General features: G+C 41.1%; 1 protein-coding gene across 1 annotated transcript in view; it reads right to left on the bottom strand.

Moving 5' to 3' along the window:
• Positions 1-24518, bottom strand: part of ADGB (androglobin) — a 126850-nt gene that overhangs the window by 10375 nt on the left and 91957 nt on the right. The window lies entirely within an intron of this gene.

The following is a 24518-nucleotide window of genomic DNA, read 5'->3' as shown; positions in this document are numbered from 1 at the left end:
GGGCTTTGAGCACCCTTGGTGTATATATAAAAAGAAAATGCCATAACATGTTTACCTGTATGGTATGGACTGGTAAATGTTCCCAGTGTCTAAAATGAAACAAATTTCTCGCTGAACTTGTGAAGCAGTTCAACTTAATTTTTTCTAAAAACCAGTGATGAAATTACTTGTTTGACTTTGTCATCTGTCTCCCTCCTTAGAAGCACTGTGAGCTGTTTTTCAAACAGGATTGATGAGCTTCCCAGAATTTAAAGCTCATGCTGTTGTTTTTCAAACATTTTCCTTCAGAAGCTGCACCTTAGTAACACTCTGGTACTCTAACTTGCAATCCAAAGGGGATGGGGTGAAGCTGCGTTGTAAGCAGTGGAAGTGTTGTGCCAATAACTGTGTCACTAGCACTGTGCAAACTGGCATGGATGACAGCACTGAGGAAATTACCTCCACAGCCATTTGCTGCAGCACCCAAACCCAAAACTGGCCCTGGTGGTGGCTGGTTGCTCCTGTAAATGTCCACCCCAACTTGGGGGGTGGGGGGTGGGGTATTCCAGGAGTGGAGTCTACTTTAATCAGCTCCCAAAGAAAATTCAGTCCAGAAACTCCCCCCTTCAGCAGTGCAGATTAACGCCACCCCAGAAGATGGTGTAAGTAATTTTTTTACTATGGGTATTCCTGGGGGAGAAAGGCATTTCTCCTTCTCCCCTAGCACCCATGCTGCTGATTGCCCCTTTGGAGGCACCATGGTGGCACCATCCCCAGCTGCCACACCACTGTCCTCCCCACCCCCACCCTTGGACTGGTCTGTTGGTGAGTACATAGATGCCCTGATCTAAAGAAGTAGGTACATTTTGGAAAAAGCTTCTTGTTGAAGCAAGAGTTCTGGTTGTACATTAAATGTATATTTGAACAAGGAAGAATCATGCTACTTTCAGTTGTGATGAGTAATCAGATGCATAATCATATCCATGTTGTGGCTTTGCCAGTCACATGTAACTTGTGCTGGATCACAGAAACATGTTCGTGATTATTTGAGCTAAAATGGTTCTAAAAACTGGATTACAGTAAATATGAAGAAAAGACCTAATTCACTGGAATGGACCTCCACATAATGTGTTTATTACTGATGTGTGAGGCTTGAGTAAGGCTCTCCCACAACCATTTTGGAACATGTATTCTCTTCCCCTCACTGCATTCACCTAAATATCATCCATTTATACATAGGATTTTGCTATCTATGCAACATACAAAAACATAAGAAAGGAGCAATTGAAATTAATGGAAGAGACGTGTCAGCTTCTATTGTTTACCAAGGTCAATGTATAATTTGCTAAATGCTCTTCATTTCTGTTTATATGTATGCAGCAATAACACAGTTTTCCATAACAGAGTCAGAAATTGTTTTATAATTATAATTTGCTGAAATTCAGCAGAGTATCTAAAACCCTAATATAATACAATCCATTCTTTAACCCATGAGGGGAGTAACACTTGAAAGTATAAATAAGTCTAGCTTCCAGTTGCAGCAGATACTTTCTAATATCCATCTGTACAAAAGGGGATCCTCTATAGGTATACATTACATTGCATTTAAAATTATCTTCATTGTGTCCCCATTCTACAAAATGTTGTGCTAAGGGAGCATCCAAAGATCTGTTTCTGATCTTGGATTTATGCTCTATTAATCTCATGTAATCTCAGATCTGAGGCTTCTTCTGCACATACAGAAAATGCACATTCAATCCACTTTCACAATTGTTTGCAAGTGGGTTTTGCTATTCTGCACAGTAAAAACCAACTTCAAAGTGCATTAAAAGTGGATTGAAAGTGCATTATTCTGCAAGTGTGGAAGGGGCCTGGGAATGTCAGGGAGACCATAAGTTAAACAATGAAATAGACTTTTCTAGTTTCTTATGTTAATTTTTATTTATATCAACTTATTTAAGATATAAGAATCTTATGCTGAAATTTTCTTGTAGCTCTGTTTTTTTTTTACAGAATCTGTATTATAATTTTAAAAAAAGAATTGTGGTTAGTATTATGCTGGCTTTCCAGCTGTTCTGTATGAGTGAAGTTATATCAGTGGGACATACTTAGACAGGCAGTCTTGTAGAAATGAGGCTTCAAGGCCATGAAGGGCTTTTTATGTGAAAGCCAATGTCTTGAATTAAGTGTGGTAACTGGAGGGCAGAATGGACAAAATAGATCTGCTACCTAGACCCTGCAAATAATCAAGCTGGGGACATCTTTTTACCGAGTCTCAAAGCTGATTTCAGACCTCTGAAGAGTGCATTGCAGTAGTCTGGTCTTGATGATATTGTGGCATGGATTGAGGTGGCCAGATCAGCTGAATCAAGCTAGGTGGCAATGTATTGTTGAAGGCTTTCATGGTCAGATTCAACAGGTTGTTTTGGGTTTTCTGGGCTGTGTGGCCATGGTCTGGTAGATCTTGTTCCTAACATTTCGCCTGCATCTGTGGCTGGCATCTTCAGAGGTGTATCCCAGAGAGAAGCCACAGATGCAGGCAAAACATTAGGAACAAGATCTACCAGACCACGGCCACACAGCCCAGAAAACCCACAACAGTCACTAGGTGGCAATGTATCTCTCTCCTGGACAGAGATTCTTTTTATACTATATCGTGGGCTTGGCAGCTAAGTGAAAACGTCTTGTACCTTTCTGACCCATATTTCAAGGATTTATTGAGGAGTATGGAATTCCTTTTTGTACCAGTCAAAAATGTGATGTCTTTTCAAACTTCTTGCCAAAACAGAATTTTATCAATGTACTTTTCACTTAAAATCCAAGAGTGTTTTTTCACAGCCCTAGTCTAGCCTCAGTCTTACTTGCCGGGTCATTTTCCTCCATTGTAATAACCCAGACAGGTGTACTGGTTTGTGCTTTGCTGTATTTCACAATATTTATTTATTTATTTATTTATTCATTCATTCATTCATTCATTCATTCATTCATTCATTCATTCATTCATCCAGGTGGCCAGATCAGCCAAGTCAAGGAAGAGGGTTTTTTCCCCAGTTAAAGTAAGTTTAAAAACAGTGGTGTTTTTGTTTGGGTTTTTTGGCTGCATTAACTTGCCTCTCCAGCACTTCTGCTGGGTCCAATATTACCCCTAAACTCTTAAATGAATTAGTAAGAGTCAGTTGAACCTCATTAAAAGTGTGAAGCACAGTGTCATTTAAGACCTCAGCTTTCCTAACCAGCATAATGTCCATCTTTTATGAGTTCAGTTTCATTCGTTCATTTTCAGCCAATTAACCACAGCAGTCAGCAATTGTTCAAGACCTCTACCATATGCCAAGGATTTGGATGAAGAGATAAAGAGCCATTTATCACTGGCATATGGATGGCATCCAGTTACAAAATGACAATGATTTATCCTAAAATATTACATATAGGATGAATAACATCGGTGACAAGACTTGAGGAACCCCACAGAACAGCTCCTACATTGCAGATAACTGGTTTTCAACATCAGCCCTTCAAGTATGAGTCATAAGGAATTATTTAAACTAGTCCAAAGCACATCCCTGATAGCTATTTCTGTGTCCAAATACCTTGGCATGATGGCATGATCTACTGCATCAAAGGTTGAAGATAAGAGCAACAGAGAAGCATGGCCTTTGTCTCTGTTCAATCAACTAAAACCCCCAAAGAGATCTCTGTCCTACAGCTTGACCTGAAACCAGATTGAAAACGATCCAGAGGCCCAGTTGCCCAAGAAGACCTGGTACTGGCCTATTACTGTTTTCTAAATCATTTTGCTCAAGAAGATTGGATTAAAGATTAGGTGATAATTGGCTACATAATTTTTCTGTAGGGATTATATAAAGTAGTGGAAGATTTTATGAGCCTCAGTGGATGGACAATTTTAAAGCCTTTCCTTTTGAGATCTGTCATAAGCATACTCACTCCAATGCCAAAACAAGACTTTTATCCAAAGTGGAAAAGGTTAAGTCCAAGGTGTAACCTCTTTCGCTTGCTAAACCAGTCATAATTTGAAAGAGTCCCAAAAGCCAAAGAAGCTATACAATCCTATGCAAGCCCTAGTGAAGAATATTCAGCATTAACCCAGAACCCAGCATTAGGTCATCCAGAACTATCCATATCCAATAGCATCTCTGACAATTCAGTGAGGGGCCATTTGAGAACCTGGAAGCTAGAAGAAGGCAGAATGCCTAACCTTTCCTTAGTCTCCAATATAAGAAACATACAATCAACGTCAGATATAATTTAAACAAGGAGTCTGTGAATATGGAAGGATTCATATAGAATAATAGCCACACTCTGCCCTGGCCACCAAAGAAAGGATGATGAAGGACTGCATAGCTAGATGGAGTTAATTGGGAAAGGCAGACCATGTTATTTTCTTTCAACTGCATCTCAGCCGGGTACAAGCCGGGTCATTTTCCTCCATTGTAATAACCCAGACAGGTGTACTGGTTTGTGCTTTGCTGTATTTCACAATATTTATTTATTTATTTATTTATTCATTCATTCATTCATTCATTCATTCATTCATTCATTCATTCATTCATTCATTCATTCATTTATTTATTTATTCATTCATTCCACTTTTATACTGCCCTCCCCCAAAGGGCTCAGAAGTGGAAGGAATAGGTGCCTTTGTATGGTACAAGAATGTTCATCAAATCTTGGTCTTCCTTAAGCATACTCACTGCTAGGTCCCAGCTGCACTGGAATAGTATATTCAACATCTATCATATTGCATGTGCAAGTTGACCCCAGAACCATTAAGAAATCCCCTCACACTAGGCATGCTACCATGCACAAAAAAAGCTATAAAGCAGTTCATGGATTCCAAAAAGAAAAGGTGAGTATCTCTCTGGCCAGGTTCTTCCAATCAGTTGCAGCAGCTCTGCAGCTATACTCCTATTACTTCCATCTCCTTGAACACTGCCTCCCAGCTAGTTGGGGTTTACCAGACATCCAGGAGAAGGCAAGGCACCCTGCCCTACCCAACCTGATACTGCCACTTACCACGACAAGCTCCCCATGTCCAGCAGTGGGATTCAAATAATCTAACAACCGGTTCCGGTGGTGGATTCAAATAATTTAACCACTGGTTGTTTACAAGCACCACTTTAACAACCGGTTCGGCTGGAGCCTATCCTCAAGATTGCAGTGGAGGTAAAGTGCAACTGCAACACACTGCAACACAACTCCACTGCAACACAATGTCTCAAACTCTAAACTTTTCTAGTGCATGCAGTTCAGGAGGATTCCAGGAATGCAAAGGAAAGCCAGTGAGGTTTTCCTAGCATCCTGTCCTTCTTCCAGCATAAGTCATCCATTATGATATCAACACAGTTTCTGTCCCATAACTAAACAGTAACTCAAATTGATATAGCTCTTTTCCTAGCAAGTTCATAATAGGCCCCAATCATCTCTCCATTTCACAGGTAGTTCAGAGTTTCAAGTATTCCCTCCATTAGTTCACGGATTCCAACTGAGCCAATTACTTTGTGGAAAGCATAAAGACTATGGCTTTAGTGCTGCTAGCTGTAGGGTCTGAACAGGTAGGAAAATTAAACTTCAGTTCTCAAAGGATCTCATTTAGCATGATGATTGTTGAATCTCCTACTAAAACCAGTAGGGAACTGATGTGGGAATATGGGGCTGAATGCACAGAGACTGCTAGAATATTATAGCACATTCTTTTGGTGCTTCTGTTCCCATTGTAAAAGTGTTTTCCTTGGATCCCATGCAGCTTGTTTATGCGTAGTCATGTCATAAAAGTTTTTTGAGTTGCCAGCTAGCATTGTTTCACTTGGAACTGAATTATTTTAATGGGGAATTCAATGCTGTCCAAAAATAGCAATATTTGATCCATTTGAGTAAGCCTACTTGTCAGAAACTGAATGTATGTACATGAATAATCAGCATATCTGTTTAGTTGGTTGAAAATGAATGTATTTATTCATCTACCTGTGTACTTATATCCCACCCGTCACTGAAGAAATGACAGTGAGGAGAGGAGTTCAGATTTCTCCTTGTAGAGAGGCAAATACACCCATCTTTTTTTCACAAGCACTTTTTCAGAGCTGGGGCTGCTCTATTCAGTCCCATAATAGCTCTGCTCACCACAGAGAGAACAGTTTCCTCTCTAGAAGCAAAACAGATGATAAGCCTGATTTCAAGAAACATAATTTAGGGATTGGGGACCATCTCCAATTGCTTGAAATTTTCCCACTCCCTTAAATGACCCCATCCACTTCCCTTTGCTGCCTCTTATACCCTAAATACCATCCCAGAATGTCAATATCTGAATTCCTTCAAATTCATCCTCAGAATCTGCATGTTCCTGTGAAGGCTTTGTCCGAACCCCTTGTTTTGCATTTGCAACTTAAACAAAATATAACTATCTGTAACTAACAGTGCAGTCCTATGTAGAGTTACTCTTGCCTAAACCCATTAGGATTGCATAGTATATAGGCTCACTGTCCTTCCACCCCCATCTTTTTGCTTTTTTCCCCTGTTTATCACCCTGTATAATGGCTCCTTTAGGAGAAGGTAATTTATCAGATTCCAAACAGTCACCATCTCAATGGGTAAATTCTGATAAATTACCTCCTACTGGGCTTTGCACAGTCTGTTCAGAGAGCAAGTAGATTGAGATCATGATGATGAACTTCATCCAAATCCCCTTTTGCCCCCTTTTGTTTCTGATTCATAGTTGGGAAAGAGACAGAGGTAAAATTATGCCAGTTACTGCAGATGCTCTATATGCTTTTGGTTAATGTTTAACTTTAAAAAATTATTTGTGTACTAAAATTACCTGTTGGGTAGAAGTCTGGCCAATGAATTTCATGCATTGAAATGTCCAATGTCCAAAGATGGAGAGTTAAGTTGAAGTAGTTACTGGGAAGAGGAGGAATGTAATAAACATGAGCAATTCTACATTTATTTATTCATTCCAATTTACTCTCCCACTAAACCTGATCTTCAGACAAGCTTATATAAATTGTTAAAAACCCCAAAGGTGATTAAAAATAATATATGCCTACATTATATGACTGAACAGTTTTAAGGTTAGCAAATTTTTATTATAGTGTAAGCATTTGTGAAGTGCAAACTAATTCACAAAAACTTAACAGTAGACCAAAGACATAACTGTTGTTTAATTTTAAAGCAACAGATTGAAATGGTGACTCCTCTGGAATTATCTCTTAGGTCTTTTCCACATACACAGCTTACCCCAGATTTTTTCCCCAGTGATAATTTATCTTGTGTCTTGGAAATGCTTTTTGTGAAATCATTCTGCACACCTTCTCTCCCCTGTTGTTTTGTAATATTTTCCCTTTGTCTCTTCAGCTGCATTAATTCTACACATTACTGCTGAAAATGTGTTATTCCTGATGGTGGTGGGATGTTATCTGTGATGCAGAAGAATAACTTTCCTCCTTTTTTTCATTTTGTGTAGGCACCCTAGTGTTACTGCACAGTTACACTGAAGCACCAACGCAATGTCTCACCTTCCATTTCTAACACTGAGAACTAACAGCACAAAATTAAATCAAAAGAACCACATTACCTTAAAAAAGCAACTTGTAGCCCACCTCCCCTATACAAAAATCAACATGTATGCGAGTCCCTGGTTCCATCGCTCCCAGTGCTCCTCTTGCATGCCCCTATGCTCATATTAGCATTTTATTGCTGATGAAATTGATGACCTTTTTTAAAAAATGTGAGGAGATGGGTGAGTGGTAAGGGGAAATGGTTGAAGGGGACTATCTGGAAATGGTCAATGTCTTATGGTCTTAGAGAGATGTAGGAGGCAATGTAAGGGTTAAAAAGGATGTTTTCTAAGGCCCTTTCCGCACGGGCCAATAACGACGCCCTGGGGATGGCAAAAACGCCGTCCCCAGGGAGCCGTTCGCACAGGCGGCGCTGCCAAAACGCAGCAGCGCCGACCTGGCTCCCTTCCCCCTCCCCCAGGGTGGCCTCAGGCCGCCTCCAAAAACCTCCCTCCTGGAGGGAGGTTTTTGGCACAACAGCGCATTCCCAGCGGCGCGGTGCAAACGGCACCGCCAGGAATGCGCTGTTGTCCCCATCCCTCTCCCACTCACCTCATTGCCGTCATCGCCCTGCTGGCCTCCGAAGGCCCTCCGTCGCTGTCCTCCGACCCCTGGAGGTCAGAGGGCAGCGTGGGTGGGTCTTCGGAGGCCAGCAGGACGGCGACGGCGACGAGGTGAGTGGGAGAGGGACGGAGAGGAGGTGGCTCCGCGCGGAGCCGCCTCTCCTGCATCGGCCTCTGCGGGGGCCGCTCGCACGCTTCTGTGCGAACGGCCCCCACCCCTGCACCAGCAGAATCCCTGCCGGTGTGGCGGCGTCCGCATGGCCGTGCGGAAAGGGCCTAAGATGCGTTTTGTTCTATTCAGATAAGGAGTGGGAAGGGCTTTGACTATGACTGTTGAAAACCGGTTTTGGCTGGCTCCAGTTAGGCAGATTTTAATGATTCCGGTGGAGCCCCAGGGCTGTTCACATGCTGAGGTGTGAGTGTCCCCAGAGCAGCTGCTGCCCACGGAGCCACCTCCATTTCCTTTCCCTTCACTCACCTTCTCTCCTGAAGGAGATCAGCATGGACTCTGGCAGGGACTCCCAGGGGGTTGAATGGCAGCATGGGCGTGCCTCCCTGTCCCTGCTGAACTCTGTCGGGAGAGAAGGCGCTGAAAAGCGGCGCCAGCAGACAAACACTGTTTCCCAAATGCCTTGCTCATTGAGCAAGGCATGGAAACAGCGTTTCCCACAAAAAAGCATGCTACCTCACAGTGTTTTTACTGTTCCAGGGGCGCTGTTTATCACCCATGCAGAATCCGCCTAAGTGATATCCAAGCTAGCTTAAACTCTTGAACCCAGCCTGTAAATGTGACTGTGCAATGAGGAAATACATATTAACCTCTCTTCCCCTATGTGCATAAGGGACGTCGTTAATTATCATACATGTACAGTTGGGAGGGGAATATAGTAATGAGTATTTATGAAGAAGGCGGTCGGAATGTCTGTACCTCACAAGTACCTTTTTAGCCAGTGAGGGAAGAGAGCGGGAATATGCGATCGGGCAAAGGGTATAAAATGAGAGAAACATGATTGCTTCTTCAGAGCCCCCACCCCCACCCCCATTGTAGCTGGGTGAGGTTCCCCTTTATTTGCAAATAAAGTACCAAAAAAGATCTGAACAATTTTGTTAGGAAGGGAGGATACCACAGCAATATGCAGGAATTCTATGCTGATAAGAACATAAGAAGAACATAAGAACTAGCCTGCTGTGTCAGACCAGAGTCCATCTAGTCCAGCATTCTGCTACTCGCAATGGCCCACCAGGTGCCCTTGGGAGCTCACATGCAGGATGTGAAAGCAATGGCCTTCTGCTGCTGCTGCTCCTGAGCACCTGGTCTGCTAAGGCATTTGCAATCTGAGATCAAGGAGGATCAAGCTTGGTAGCCATAGATCGACTTCTCCTCCATAAATCTGTCCAAGCCCTTTTTAAAGCTATCCAGGTTAGTGGCCATAACCACCTCCTGTGGCAGCATATTCCAAACACCAATCACACGTTGTGTGAAGAAGTATTTCCTTTTATTAGTCCTTATTCTTCCCCCCAGCATTTTCAATGAATGCCCCCTGGTTCTAGTATTGTGAGAAAGAGAGAAAAATTTCTCTCTGTCAACATTTTCTACCCCATGCATAATTGTATAGACTTCAATCATATCCACCCTCAGTCGTCTCCTCTCCAAACTAAAGAGTCCCAAACGCTGCAGCCTCTCCTCATAAGGAAGGTGCTCCAATCCTTCAATCATCCTTGTTGCCCCTCTCTGCACTTTTTCTATCTCTTCGATATCCTTTTTGAGATGTGGCGACCAGAACTGAACGCAGTACTCCAAGTGCGGTCGCACTACGGCTTTATATAAGGGCATGACAATCCTTGCAGTTTTATTATCAACTCCTTTCCTAATTATCCCCAGCATAGAGTTTGCCTTTTTCACAGCTGCCATGCATTGAGTTGACATTCCCATGGAACTATCAACTAAGACGCCCAAATCCCTTTCCTGGTCTTTGACTGATAGTGCTGACCCTTGTAGCATGTATGTGAAGTTTGGATTCTTTGCCCCTATGTGATCACTTTACATTTTGCTACATTGAACTGCATTTGCCATTTCTTAGCCCACTCACCTAATTTATCAAGGTCCGCTTGGAGCTCTTCACAATCCTTTGTGGTTCTCACCACCCTACATAATTTGCAAACTTGGCCACCACACTACCCACCCCTACTTCCAGGTCATTGGTCCCGCAGTAAACATTGATATTTTCCTCTATTTCTTCATTTTGTGCCTTCTGTACTGTCAGGAACATCCCAGTTTCCTGTTACTCCCCACAGTCACAACAGCACTTAAATGGCTTAGTGCCCTCATTAATATTTTATTGTTAATTCTATTAATGAAAAATGTAAAATAATCTTCTGGGGAGAGAAAAATAGGTGAAGGGAAGACTGGGTGACAGGGGGCAGGTGTTTTGGGGAGCAGAGGGAAAAAAGCCATTTGGAGATTTCCTCTTGCTCAGTGAAACCAGCTTTGAAATGGATAAGGGAAAAAAATTGTTAAAGTGCTTGGGAAAACCATGGTCAAAAACAATCAGAAAACAATTTGAAAACCAAACAGGGGAAAACATGTGAAGAAGAGTATTTTATTGTAAGCCACCCTGAGGCTGTGGTAAAGGGCAGGTATGGACAGTCATATAGGTTGTAGACAATTCATGCAGAAAAGGCCTATTGTGTGAATTCAGTTTTATTGCATCATGGTTCATTTCAATATTGTCATATCAAAGACTTCAAAGATTGTTTTCCCCATTTAGGAAAACTGTACCATCAGAATTGTGACTCTGATCAGCATAATTTTAAATCAAATATTACTCAGCACTAGATCATAAAACTCACAATACCGATTCCAATAGAGGTTCAGGGTTAATTTCTGGTATTTACATAGATACTAAAATCTGAACAAATACTGTAATATCCATGCAGTGCAAAACTGTATTTAAATTTTTTGCTATGGAACCAGAGAAAAGTCATTCACTTTTAGAAGATTTATGACCCTTTCAGATGCAAAGCTTATAGTATATTATAGGGATAGCCTGTATGGCTCAATTGGTCCAGATACAGCATATAAACTGATAGTATGTCTGAATTTACTTCCTTGCTACTGTTACATATAACTAGGATAATGCTCTGAAAAAGTCCCACTGAAATTACTGATCAGTCAGTGTGACTGAAGGTGGTTTCAGTTTTAAATTGTTTGCCAATAAAGCAAATAGCACTTGCATATGAAAATGTGCAGCTTGTTCTCCTGTGTTTTGATTTTTAAAAAGGTGCCTTTTTGTGCAATCTAGGCCATTAGCCTTCTTAAGAGTTAATGTTAATCATTAAAGAAACTATCAGTTTGGAAAAAGGAAACCTGAAGGCAGTGGTGTATTTTCCTAGGGACAAGGGGTACCCCATGTCCCTGGGCACCTTCCATTTGGTCACGTGGGGGGCGCCAACATTTCGGGGTCGTTTGTGTTTTTTCCCCATTTTAGTGTTTTTTAATTTTGGCCTTCAGAGGGTGCATTTGTAAAGCTAGCAGCATCCAAATTTCAGGGTATCATCCAGAGACTGCCCTGATGGTACCACCTAAGTTTGGTGATGTTTGGTTCAGGAGGGCCAAAGTTATAGACCCCTAAAAGGGGTGCCCCATCCCCCATTGTTTCCAATGGGAGCTAACAGGAGATGGGGGCTACCCATTTGAGAGTCCATAACTCTGGCCCCCCTGAACCTAACTTCACCAAACTTGGGTGGTATCATAAGAATAGTTAACAGGTGATGCCCTGTAATTTTGGTGTCATTAGCTTTAAAAATACACCTCTGACAGGCACCCCAAGAAATTTGTGTAAGATTCTTTGTTTTGCAATGCCTTGGCTTCATTTTAGCCAATGGGGAATTTCTGAGTGTGTGAGCAGGCTGCACATTTTTGAAGATAGAGGCACCAAACTTTCAAGGTGGCTCAGGATGCTCTCCTAGTAATAGCATCCAGGCTTGGAGACCTTTGTTTCTGGAGGTTCAATTTTATGCCCCCCCCCCAAAGGCTTATTTTGTTTCCCTGCTCCTGCACATAAAGATTGCTGGCTGAGTTCTCTTAGAACTCTCTCAACTCATGCCCCCCACCCACCCCCAGAAGCAAAGCTCACCAAGCTTGGGTGCTACTACCAGGAGACCTCTTGGAGCTACCTTGAAAGTCTGGAGCTTCTATCTTCAAAAATGTGTAGCCAGTGCTTACACACTCTCAAAACTTCCCCAGAATCTGCCAGGCACTTCAGCAAGTTCTGTGGTGGGAAAAATTATTTTTGCCATCATAGACTCCAGTGGGGCTTTCTGTTACACGCAGCTGGCTCTGTGGTTGAGGTTTCAGCAGGAGGCACTCTGGTAGGGGACTTGCTCTGGGATGAGCACTTATTTTCTGTAGGGCTGCTGGGGTGAGTCTCCTGAAAAAAGCGAGCCAAATTTGCTAAAATGTGTGTGGGAGAGGAAAATGCTCTGAGCACCCAGTTGAAGGTGAATCTGATGCCCACAGCATTTGCCCCTTTCAAGCTCCCTGAGGCATCTGGTGGGCCACTGTGAGTAGCAGAGTGCTGGACTAGATTGGTCTGTTCTAGCAGACTCTTTCTTATGTTCTTAGTGTAATCCATTTTATAAGTTTTGTAACATATAAATTGATAAGATGCTTAGAAAAATAATAGAAATATTTTGTAAAATCCATAGATACTTGGAAGTGAATGACAGTGAACAGAACTCTAAAAGATAGATGGTAGATATTTAATTATAGGTAGGTATTTCCAGGAATTACTTAGTATTGTTTTTCAGGTCATAAAAATATAGGCTATAACCTCAAAGATGATGACAGTCTAGTTTGTAAATATGTATTCCAGCAGCATCAGTACCATATGTGCTGAATATATTTGCATAATACATTTTTAACGACCTATCATACCAGTGCCTTTTTGGAGTTGTTATCATGAATATCCTTGACACTGCTGGCATCTTGAGCATTTTGTAAAAAGTGGCTGCTATGCTTGCATATTAGCAGCTATCAAGAGTGCATGCCAAAGAGTGCCTTAGAAAATCTGCTTGACTCACATAACACATTCACAGGATTTCCCGTCAAGGTACATGCAAGCAGTTCCAAGGCCTTTCTTCACAAGTTGTTTACAACGTATCTTGCCACCAAATGCTACATTTTTCCCCTCTGCATTCAAAATGTTTTCCCTATGTTTGGTTCTGGAAACATTTTCCTTTCATTTTTCCTCCATTGGTTTCCCGAGCACTTTTACCACAATATTTTTTTGTATCTGATTCCAAGCCAACTTCCCTTGAATATGCAGTCATGTTGAAACCTTTATTTCCCTGCCCCACCAAACACCTGGCCCTTACTGATGACCAGTCTTTCCTTCAGCCATTTTCCCCTCCCTTTCATCTTCTGTTTCAGAAAGGAACTATTAAAAATGTTCTCTTTATCATATCAAACCAGCAGTGTAACACTGAGACAGAGATAAGAGGAAGGGATGATTAGATCAGCTTACAATTTCACATACAGCTTGTGATGTTAACCTTCAGGCACAGTTACAAAAAAGCAGGGGGAGTGGATCAGCTTGTCAGTTTCACATAGCACTTGCGATGTCAATGTTCAAGCACAGATACAAAGAAGCAGGGGTGATGTTTTCAGCAGTAGCATGTAAAATAAATGCAGTTGAAGAGACTGCAAGAAGGGAAAATCCCCAAAACCTTTCCTTAGGGAAAGGTTCTTTGTTCAGTTTTGGACAAGAAAATTAAGGACTGTTTACTGACAAGAATTTAAATATGAAATCTGTGCATTCATATTAATGGTCATACCAAATTTGGATGGTTTTGCTCCTGTTCTAATACACAGGTAGTTTTAGCACTACTTTCTCTGTGCTCCTATCTCACATTCTGAAAAATACACCATCAAAGACTATAGCTGGCACTTGCCTTTAAGTTTTTTGTCAGTATGTTTATAAATACACAAGGATTTGTGTTCATATGTTGTGGAAATGAATTGAGAAATGCATGTATAAAACATTTACTTGTCTACCCTTACACACAGACACAGGGTCTTTAGCTATTTTGACAGGGCTGATATTCAACAACTGGGAACATAGCCTTACTGTGTATACAACCTAACCCAAAATTTTATTTTATTTGAATATACAAATTTCCTATATTCAAAGTGGTCAAACTACTGTATTCCCAAAATTTTCCTCCTGCCTGGTGTGTTTATTCTAGAATAAAGCACTTAGATATTTCTGCTCATCACCATGGTGTTTATGCAGCAGGGTTTATCCTATCCTCAAAGGTTTGGGGTGACCATGCTGATGATACATAGCCCTGTTCCCCTATCTCAGACTGAAAGTCTTCACTGGCTTTCTCTATTTCTGGGCAAAATTCAATGAGCTAGTTTTGAACTACTCTGGTACAGGGTACAGGGACCAGAGTATCTAAAGGACCACCTGCTTTGATAGAAACTGGGTGTATACGAATGTACTTCTCTGAGGCCCTGCTTCACATGTGCTCACCTTTGGAGGTTACTCTTCACTGTACTTAAAACTTATCCCTAACCTTGGTTGGTATATAATGGCTATTATTGATTTTAAAGGCTATTAATGTTTATATCACTTCATTTGCTGTAGTTCATTTTTGTATTGTTTTCAATTTTGCATGAAGTTCCTTGATGGAAGGGTAAAGTATAATCTTTTAAATCAGTTAAGGTGGTATTTAGGGTGACTTGTAGCAAGGAACTAGGTCATTCTGAAATGAAAAGAATAAATGGCCACCTCCAAAAATCAAGGGAATAGTTGTCATGCAGTATGAAATTAGTTCAGTTAGAGGCACAGTGACTTTTCTTCACAGAGGAAGCCCTATGCATTGCCAGCAAGGGCAGGGAAAGAGGACCAAGTGTTCTGCCCCCAATGTTTGGGTAAGAGGAGTGATAGAGGGTTGAGGCAGTACAAAGAAGTTGAAAAGATAAAATCTCAAAACCAACAGATGTTGGGGGGGGGGAGAGATTAGCTCACTTAACATAGCTGGTGGACCAGGTTTTCCTACATCTAGGCTGCCTAGGCAACACTTCATTGCCCAGTGTTTTCTGGACTAAATTCTGGCCTAGTCACACTGTGCCCAGTGCTGCTCTACCCGTTCTTCTTGGAATTCAATGCAAGCATGTGACTCTGACCTTTTGGACCCTTTCCTCTTCAAGGAAAGTAGCTGTTACTCTTCCTGCAATGACTTGTTTTCCAAACCTATCCCTTCACCTGTTTCTAAATCCCAGGAATCTCCTGAATTCTTTATGTGCTTGCATGTTTGCCAGTTGTGTGTGTGTGTACATTTATTATTTTATTTTTCTAATTAAAATTGTTAAACTTTATTTCTGGCTCTCTGTAGTTTTTTGAGAGAAAGACCCCTGCAAACTTAGATGGCAACGATCTTGGTTACTCCAATCTTGGTTACCCCCTAAAGGCCTGCTTCTTGCTAATTTCCCATCCTGAAAGGGACAGACCCTACCATTTTGGTTAACAAACAAGGTGGGCAAAATAGGGCAAACTGCAGTGGACAGGTAGAAATAATCTTCCCGAACAACATACAGTTGATATAAAAAAGCATAAAATAAAATTGCTAAATATCTGGCTCCAATAACTCTCAGTTCAAAGTGCCTAATAAAGAGCCCCATGAGCTCAGCATGTTGTATTTGGCAATGTGCATATTTGAAGTTTTTGACATGTGGTCTGTGTCTTCAGGCAACTAAGAGAATATTTTGGGTTTTTTTAAATTTTACATAGAAGCAAATGAAAGCACTAACGTATGAATAGAAGTTTCAAAACACCTGTTCTATAAATCTGTTAGGAAGAATGGGAAAGGTGTTTTACAGAGATTTGATGATCTTGGCAGCTCTTTTGAGTTTATTTTCAAAGAATGTTTGAAACATTAAAGTGATTAAAACAGAAGTCTAAGAAGGGTTCATTCTTAGTAGGACTAAAAAGGGAGATTTGTGAATATTTTCAAAACCAAGTAGCATTCCCTCCTCTTTCAGCAATCTTTTTGAGATTACTGGAAGAGAAACAAAAGTGGTCATAGTTCAAGAAGCATTGTCCTGAATTTCTCACTTTCTTTGTTGTCTTTTGTCACCCATGTGACCAGTTCAGGAGACAGTGCCTTTTCTCTAAATTAATTTGCTTGCCCTCATAGACCAGTCTATCATCAACATGTAGCCAGCTCTGATTGGCTATGTAACATTGCAATGTTATCATGTTGTATGATCCCTGATTTGCTAGGATTATTTAGTAAACAACCTTAGTAATGAGGAGAGGATTATTCCACATTAACAACAGATTGGGAGAAAAACAGCTGCACACAAGTGTGAAAGTAGACTGTCTTAGCCCTGAAAACACAAATGGACAAATATTTGGCACAGCCTTAATTCTCTTCCTACATGTATTCACTGAAATTCTTTTCAAATTTTCCATTGAACTGCACATTAACTGTGCAGTTGTAACAGGGGGCCCCTCAGCACACACAAAATAATGCATTTTCAAATCACTTTCACAACAGTTTGCAAGTGGATTTTGCTATTCCGCACAGCTTCAAAGAGCACTGAAAGCAGTTTGAAAGTGCATTATTCTGCATGTGCAGAATGAGTCAGGGTTACAACCTAAGTTCACACTGAAATCAGTTGTGTTAGAAGGGTGTGCCTGTGCCTAGGACTGCACTGTGATTCTAGTTGTAAGAGCCTCCCCCTCATGAGTACCTAGTTGGGGAGTCAACCTCTGTTACCTGAACATATTTTGCTTTGAACAACTACAGAATTAACAAAGTTCAGTTTTTATTTCATCTTTCTTTTGAATGCCTTTTCAAAAATCTATGATACTACCTCAAGCATTTAAAAATATAAAAGTAGTGAAGAAATGTCCAATTTCAATTTGCATGATACCCATACTTTCAGCAATTCTTCCATATCCTTCTTCCACTGGGTTGCTAACCTGGCAATGGTACTGAGATAGCTTCAGTAGTTCTAGTGAATAATTTTCATCTGGTTATTCTAAATCTCACACGATGAACTGGAACATCTTATGACAAAAGTAAAGGACATATAGTGGGGATTACTGGGCTAGCTATTGAGTAATATTGTCACATGCTTCTTTGGCCACTGATATCAGTGACTGATATCAGATGTGACTCTGTTTAGGATTGCAACTATAGAGACTGGTATTAAGCAAATTAATTTCTGAGTGGCTGCGCTTGTCTTGTGAAGGTCTGCAGAGGCACATACCATCTTCCATGTGAAACTACTAGACTTAAGGGTCATCAGAATAGCAATGATACCCTGCTTTATGTTTCATTAAATAAGCCAATAGCTATTGCTGCGTTCATGCTAAATCGTTTTAAGTATTAGTATGTTTGAAGCTAAACAGTTTGAATTGAGAAAAGAAACAAGTAATGTTCATGAGAATGCTGGATATACTAGAACTGATGCCTTTACCATTAACCAGTGGGATTGTTCTGGATTTTCCAGAATCGGTCAGGGTTGTTCCTGCTTCAGTAAGTACAGATCATTAGGAGCACCTTCTGTCATTTAAATCTAATTCAGAAGCCGAACTCTTCTCAGGCAACCATTGCAATGCTATCATCGATGCCTTTGTAACCTCCTGGATTAATTGTCTGGATGTACTTTATGTGGGATTACCTGTGAACATGATTCAAAGCTGCAAATGGTGGACAATATTGCTCACATCTCCTTATGAAAGCAGGAGAGGTGAACAGACTGAGACAATCTTGCAATAATGACACTGGCTGGCTGCCAATTAACTTCCAGCCCCCCAATTAAACCACTAGATCTGACTTTTAAAAGTCCTTCATAGCCTCTGTTTAGGATCTCAACTTATCTTAGAGACTGGCTCTTACCACATGTGAGTTTTTGCAAATTAAGATCTGTTTCAACCAACTGAAGTGCCAACATTGTGTTAGGTTTGATTGGCCTCTACAAAAAAGAAGAAATAGAGGAGGAATTTGGATTCAAGTTTCCAGCAAAGGCACCTGGTGATTTTTGGAATTGGTGGGGCCACAGTGGGAGTGCATGTACTATGTATGCAGGTGTTACTTATGCACATAGTATGAGCCACTTCAGCATACCAAAAACACAGAGAACATACCAGAGTACAGAAAGAATTGGTTCACAGGTTTCTAAAGCAATATTGTTTTGTAAGAATCCTAAGAATTATTGTGTATTATGTCTCTGTTTCTCTTCAGTAACATTATAATGTCAGTATTCTACTATAGTGTCAGTGACTTCTATTCTAAATTGAAGTGTTCTTAGTTCACTGCTGGAATGCCATGTGTCCAGTTTGCATCTACTAAATGTCTAACAGTTAGGTCTAAGCGTCCATTTAAACACACAATGGCTCCATCCACACATTCAGAATAATGGACTTTCAATTCACTTTCAATGCACTTTGCAACTAGATTTTGCTATGCGAAATAGCAAAATCCACTTGCAAACAATTGTGAAAGTGGATTGAAAGTGCATTATTCTGCATGTGCGGAAGGGGCCAACTATTACTTGGAACATGTTCTGGAAGCTACCTAAGTTTAAATCTGTGCTAATGGCCTGATCCTACCTCCTTGCATGTCTATAAAAGAGCCCAGAGTAGACTGTATAGAGTAGACTATACAGATTAGCGAGATAGGCACCCTGTGTTTGGAAACCAGGACACATTTTCCTTGCTATGCTGCCTGTACACATTTAATCAGAAATGCACATTTCATTTGCCCAGGGGTCTACACAAATCTAGGTATTTCTGTGGTGATTTGATTTCAGTGTTGTGGAATATTGACTTCAGTGTCCCCCTATCAAGTGCCAATTGTACCCGGCTTTCTTTCTCATGAAATGCTGCAGACGACACTACCACAATGCATGCCAAAGTAATGGTGTCAGACAACATGTCCTAAACTGGCTTGGGAAAGCAATGAAATATGGCTGGTTACGAAGCTGCATTGTTATAGCACTCCAATTTGTTTTCAAATGCCGGAACCCCTTATGGAGCTAGAAGAGGCTTTGTTTAAAGACAATACTCAAGCTGGAGAGAGATTATAAAAATTCACATGTGTGATTTGCTCTATATGATTTCAGCTGAAATGCTCAATCGCAGAATGAGTTTCAGAAAAACAGATGCTGTTTCCCCCCCAAAGGGGTGTATTATTATAGTTTTCAACGTAAATTGCTGTAAAATAAAGCATGGCAATTTCAGTGCCCTTCAAGGGAAACTGTGGTAGAGAAATTCTTTTCAATGGCGCAGTTGATTTTGGGAATGAATTACATACAGAGTTCTGCATCTAAAGAAGATAGGGGAAAATTGAGATAATGCTAATAGAAGCAGGTTAACAGTTACAACTCTTTGGAGATCAACTGATCAAATTACAATTCAGGATACATAACAATGGGCTGATAAGCAACAACAACAATGTACCATAATGTAATCTAGAAATGCAAAAATTTTAAAACAAGGTTTAATCTCCCAGCACCCCTCCAGCACCCCTCCACCCTTCCAGCTTCTATCTGCATGAAAGATGCATAGCTGTAGTGTGTGATAAAATTGCACCTCAAGATGATGTTGCATTTTGGAGACTGACCAATATTTCAGAAAATTGTTAAAAAGACTAGTCAGTAAGCATGAATATAAATAGAATAATGTAATGATGGAACTTACTTTTTAATATGGTGATGCTATGCACTGAAGAACCAAAAAAGGTAAACAATTTAAAGGGAATAAATGTTATCCTACACTAGCTATTTAGGGAGACATACTAGAAGCTTGTAGCCAAATAATGGGTGGGGTAGTTCAAATCAGCTGGCACTTACTGTCCCCAAGTGTTGTGCCGGGCAGGCTGGGTGAGCAGCATGGCCTAGGCAAGCGACTTGGGCTGGACTGGGCAAGTGGTGCGGGCCAGGCCAGGCCAGTGAGGCAAGTTCATCTAGGGACTAGGTGTTGGGGGGAGAGGGAGGCAGGTGGCCAAAATGCACCCCCACATGACCCAGGTGAACCGTGCCTGGGCCATTTGCCCCGTCTTGCCCCCTAGATGTGCCATTGTATAAGAACAAACACAAGCATATGTAGGAGATGTGACAAACATTAATGGTCAGGAAGGAACCGCACATCTCTCTATGACAGAGAAGCACTGACTGGGGATCTCTCAGATGCCTTTATTATAGCTAAAAGAATTGGGGACAAACAATGTGCACGAGTCTCCATTTGTATGAGGGAAAAAGGAGCTATTTTAAAAAACCCAAAAAACTGGAGCATGCCATGGTTTAGGTTGCAGAAGTTCTCTATAGGACTGCATTGCACAAAAATCAATTTAAAGAAAGACAAATCTGAATCTCTCTCTCTCTCTCTCTGTGCACAGTCAAATGCATACTGACCCTGTGTTACACTGTTACTCTCACTTGACTAATGGGGAATTGGGGGGAGGGTCAGAGAAAGAAGGGCATTGTCAAGATTGGCACTGAGTTTTGGTTGAGATGCAGGTCTTACACTTCCCACTGGTGTCTCTGAAAGATAATGACAAAAGTCCACTGGTGTACAATTGATTCCCTCTCACTTGGAATTATCATTGATGCTTCCAAAGCAATTACTTAATTACCTGTTGGTCTGCAGTGAATGCTACAACTTCCTAGCAAGCGCCTTTTCAATGTATATGATGCACATACCAAACATAATTCCAGTCCCAAGCTTTCCTTTCCTGTTCTGTCAGCTGTTCCCCTTCCTGCATGCCCTTTTATATGACAGTTACTTCAAAAATAGCATTGTCAGGTTTAAAAAAGCTGACTAGGTGAGATTGTATTAGAGGAACTTAATGCTCAATTAACACGGATGTTTGGAGATTTTGCCTTTGTTTGGTACTGAGAATATGAATTTATCTCAGTGAAGCTTCCTGAATAAATACTGCATTGGTATTTTGATTATTGTCTTCCAGACAATATGAGCTTGAGTGGTAGTAATAGGAGAAAACACTTCTCCTTGCTTTGTAGCTGCCTAATTAATGTCCAGAAAAAACTTACATTCTTTAGCTGGGATGAGATGATAGGAAGGGAATTTGTTTAATAAGATAACATTTAGTAGCAGAATCATTCAGCTCTCTCCAGAGAAACCTGCACCAAAACTTGAATTTACAACATAAAATAACAATAATTGTGGGCACCAGAGTGTGGATAGATTGCTTTGAAGGCCTTTCAATTTTGCCTGGAATCACTGGGTCTAATTATCTAGCTCAATGTGGTTTTATTGTAATGAAACAATGAATACTTTTACAGCTGATGAACTCCTTCAGGAATAATGGGAAATGGTTCTTGTTGCTTCTACAGAGAAATTTAAGGTCCACACCATGCTTGCATTCAGACACATTGTGCTCACTATTGATATTCACTAATTGTATTGCATAGATCATGCAACTATCTGTAAATAATGAAAGCAGGGGTTAGGAACAGAAGGTCTGTCCACAGGACCCAGAGAAAGATGTTATTGGAAGAAAATATCAAACAAAAGTAAGAAGCTGTCACCAATCTGAGTTGAGGTATCAGAAAGACATCAAGTTGCAAGCCGAGGACAAGACAAAAGCAGAAGAGGATATGGAAACAATACAGTAAAAAATAATATAGTTGATTAGGAGGAAACCCGTATCACAAATGGTAGTCAATGGGTCACAGATGCCATATAGAATATATAGCAGCACACAACTGATGAGATTGAATCTTTTATGTGAAACTTGCCATTTAAAATGCATTAGGTTTGACTTATGCACCTGCCATGTTTAAAACAACCTGTAGCATCAATAATGCATGACAGTACCATTTGACTGAAATTCACAGCATGGCCATTCTCCTTGTTCACCACATCAAACCACATTTTGATGCTACCACTCTAAACCTAGGCCAGTAGACAGATCAGATAGCGATTGAAAGGGTTTAGCATCTCTGTTTTTGAGTTGCAATGCTTTTTTCTGCTGCACTAGCTATATAAGCAGTTACCCTGTGCCCAAGGGCATCTGGTCTAATGAACAGTCTGGTCTAATATATTTACCTATAGCTACAGGCTGTTTGTATCTGTTAACTTTATATACCTCATGACCTGGCCTAACTCTGGCAAGGGTAGGTTGAAGCACTGATGCCTTTTGGGTCTGGGAACCCATATTCTAATGGTAAGTCATTCTAATTAAGTTGCCATATTTTTCCACATTGCACAAATGTGATGTAACCAGTGAGGTTAAGCCCAATTGTCTCCAGTGATTAGCCTTCAAGGCAATATGAAACTTGCTCAGAAGAAAGAAACTACAGTGACTTTGAAAATAAAATGAGTATTCATGAAAAAGCTGACTTTAAAAGATGTGTGTTTTCTCTGATAATGATAATAAATTTTATTTGTACTCCCACACTCCCCCTGGTTCTCACATTAAAAATATTTTCATCAAGAAATGTAGCAATGTGGAAATGTCGGAAGGAAGCAAATTCCATTTGACTGAGCCTGTGAACTGATGTGGGGCAAGAGGGAATTCCTACGTAGATACAAATGTATCATGCCAGAAGCTGAAAAGACAAAGTGCATTTTCTTAGGCCGATTTTTCATGTTGAAATACCCCGTAGTAGATCCGGTGAGTGTGCCTGCTGCGGTGCTTTGTACCCTGCTGTTGACTTTTCACTGCTTTGTGGGATTTGAGGCAGGGTCAGTGCGTTATGCCCCAAATGTTTCTTCATGAGCCCGGTGCTTCTCCATTTGCACTGTGAGCTCTTCCGCAATGTCTTTCATGGGTGCACAGACAACCTCCATTTCCCGCATTCTGATTGGCTGAATCTCCCCCCCTCCGTTCCCCCCACTCACTTTCACTATTTTAGTTTTAAATGACTCTGAACACAAACAGGTGCTGAGAATTGGCACCCTTGCCCCCCCTGACTAAAATCCTTGCGTGTGCGACGGAGTTGCCGTCCTCCACCCCCTCTGTCTAAAATTTAAAATCCTTGTGTGTGAGAGAGAATCGCCACCCTCCTGTTCGTGGTACCTGCAAACGCTGCTTTTCTGTCCAAGGTTTCCTTCTTCTTTCTAAAAACCAAGATTTCTCCCTCAATTTTTTTCACTGCAAGGGTGGGAGGGCACCAATTTTCTGCGCCTGTCCATGGGTGGGGTGGGCCAGAGTGGCGAGGTGGAAAAACTGGCCTCGGTTTTGTTATGGAGAAATACTGCACAGTGGTGAAAGCCTACAGAGCAACAAAGGGGCATTTCAAAAGAACGTCAACCTTTGCGGTTCAGGAAATTCACGGTGCAAAACAAATGCCACAGGGCAACTCTGGGACAAAAACGTGGCAGCCACTCAGCAGCGCTTGCACTGTGAAGAACTTAGCACTGTGAAGAACGATTGCATCAGGGCATTCCCCATGGCAACAGAGAAGCAATTTCGATACGAAAAATCAGCCTTAATGTATGACCTGGAGAACACATCCTTTAGGAAGGCCTTTAAATATCCTGGGGTTGCCAGGTTTGGCTTGGGAAATTCATGGAAACTTGGTGTTGGAGTCTGGTAAGGTTGGGGTTTGGGGAGAGGAGAGACCTTAGAGTGGTATATTGCCCTATAGTACACCCTCCAAAGCAATCATTTTCTCAGGGAGAGCTATATTTAAGTCTAATAATACCTTAGAGACCAAGATTTCTAGGGTATAAGCTTTTTATAGAATCATAGAGTTGGAAGAGGCCACAAGGGTCCTCAGCCCAACCCCCCACCATGCAGGAATACGTAATCAAAGCACTCCTGACAGATGGGGATCCAGCCTCTGTTTAAAAACCTCCAAAGTAGGAGACATCACCCTCTGAAGTATCTCATTCCACTGTTGAACAGCCCTTACCATCAGGAAGTTCTTCCTAATGTTTAGGTGACATCTCTTTTCCTGTACCCTGAATTCATTACTCCTTGCCCTAGTCTCTGTTGCAGCAGCAAACAAGCTTGCTCCCTCTTCAACATGACAACCCTTCAAATATTTAAACATGGCTATCATGTCACCCCTTAACCTTCTCTTCTCCAAACTAAACATACCCAGCTCCCTAAGCATTTCCCCTGGGACAAGGATTCCAGACCTCCTACCATTTTGGTTGCCCTTCTCTGGACCCATTCTAGCTTGACAATATACTTCTTTTGAGAGTCAAAGCCATTTTTATAAGGTAGGTCATTTGACAAAGAAAGCTTAGAGTCTCAAAACCTCACACGCCCCTCCCCCAAATCCTGTTGGTCTCTAAGATGCTACCAGACACAAATTTAGATCCTACTATCAATCAATCCTATTATCAATCAATCAGGTCTGATCTCGGAAATCATTTTCTCCAGGTGAACTGATCTCTGTAAGGTGAAAATCAGT

The sequence above is a fragment of the Sphaerodactylus townsendi genome, linkage group LG01, assembly GCF_021028975.2.
Source record: "Sphaerodactylus townsendi isolate TG3544 linkage group LG01, MPM_Stown_v2.3, whole genome shotgun sequence".
NCBI classification, from domain to species: domain Eukaryota; kingdom Metazoa; phylum Chordata; class Lepidosauria; order Squamata; family Sphaerodactylidae; genus Sphaerodactylus; species Sphaerodactylus townsendi.
Note: the sequence above shows the minus strand (reverse complement) of the source record. Positions and strands in the feature narration are given on the sequence as shown.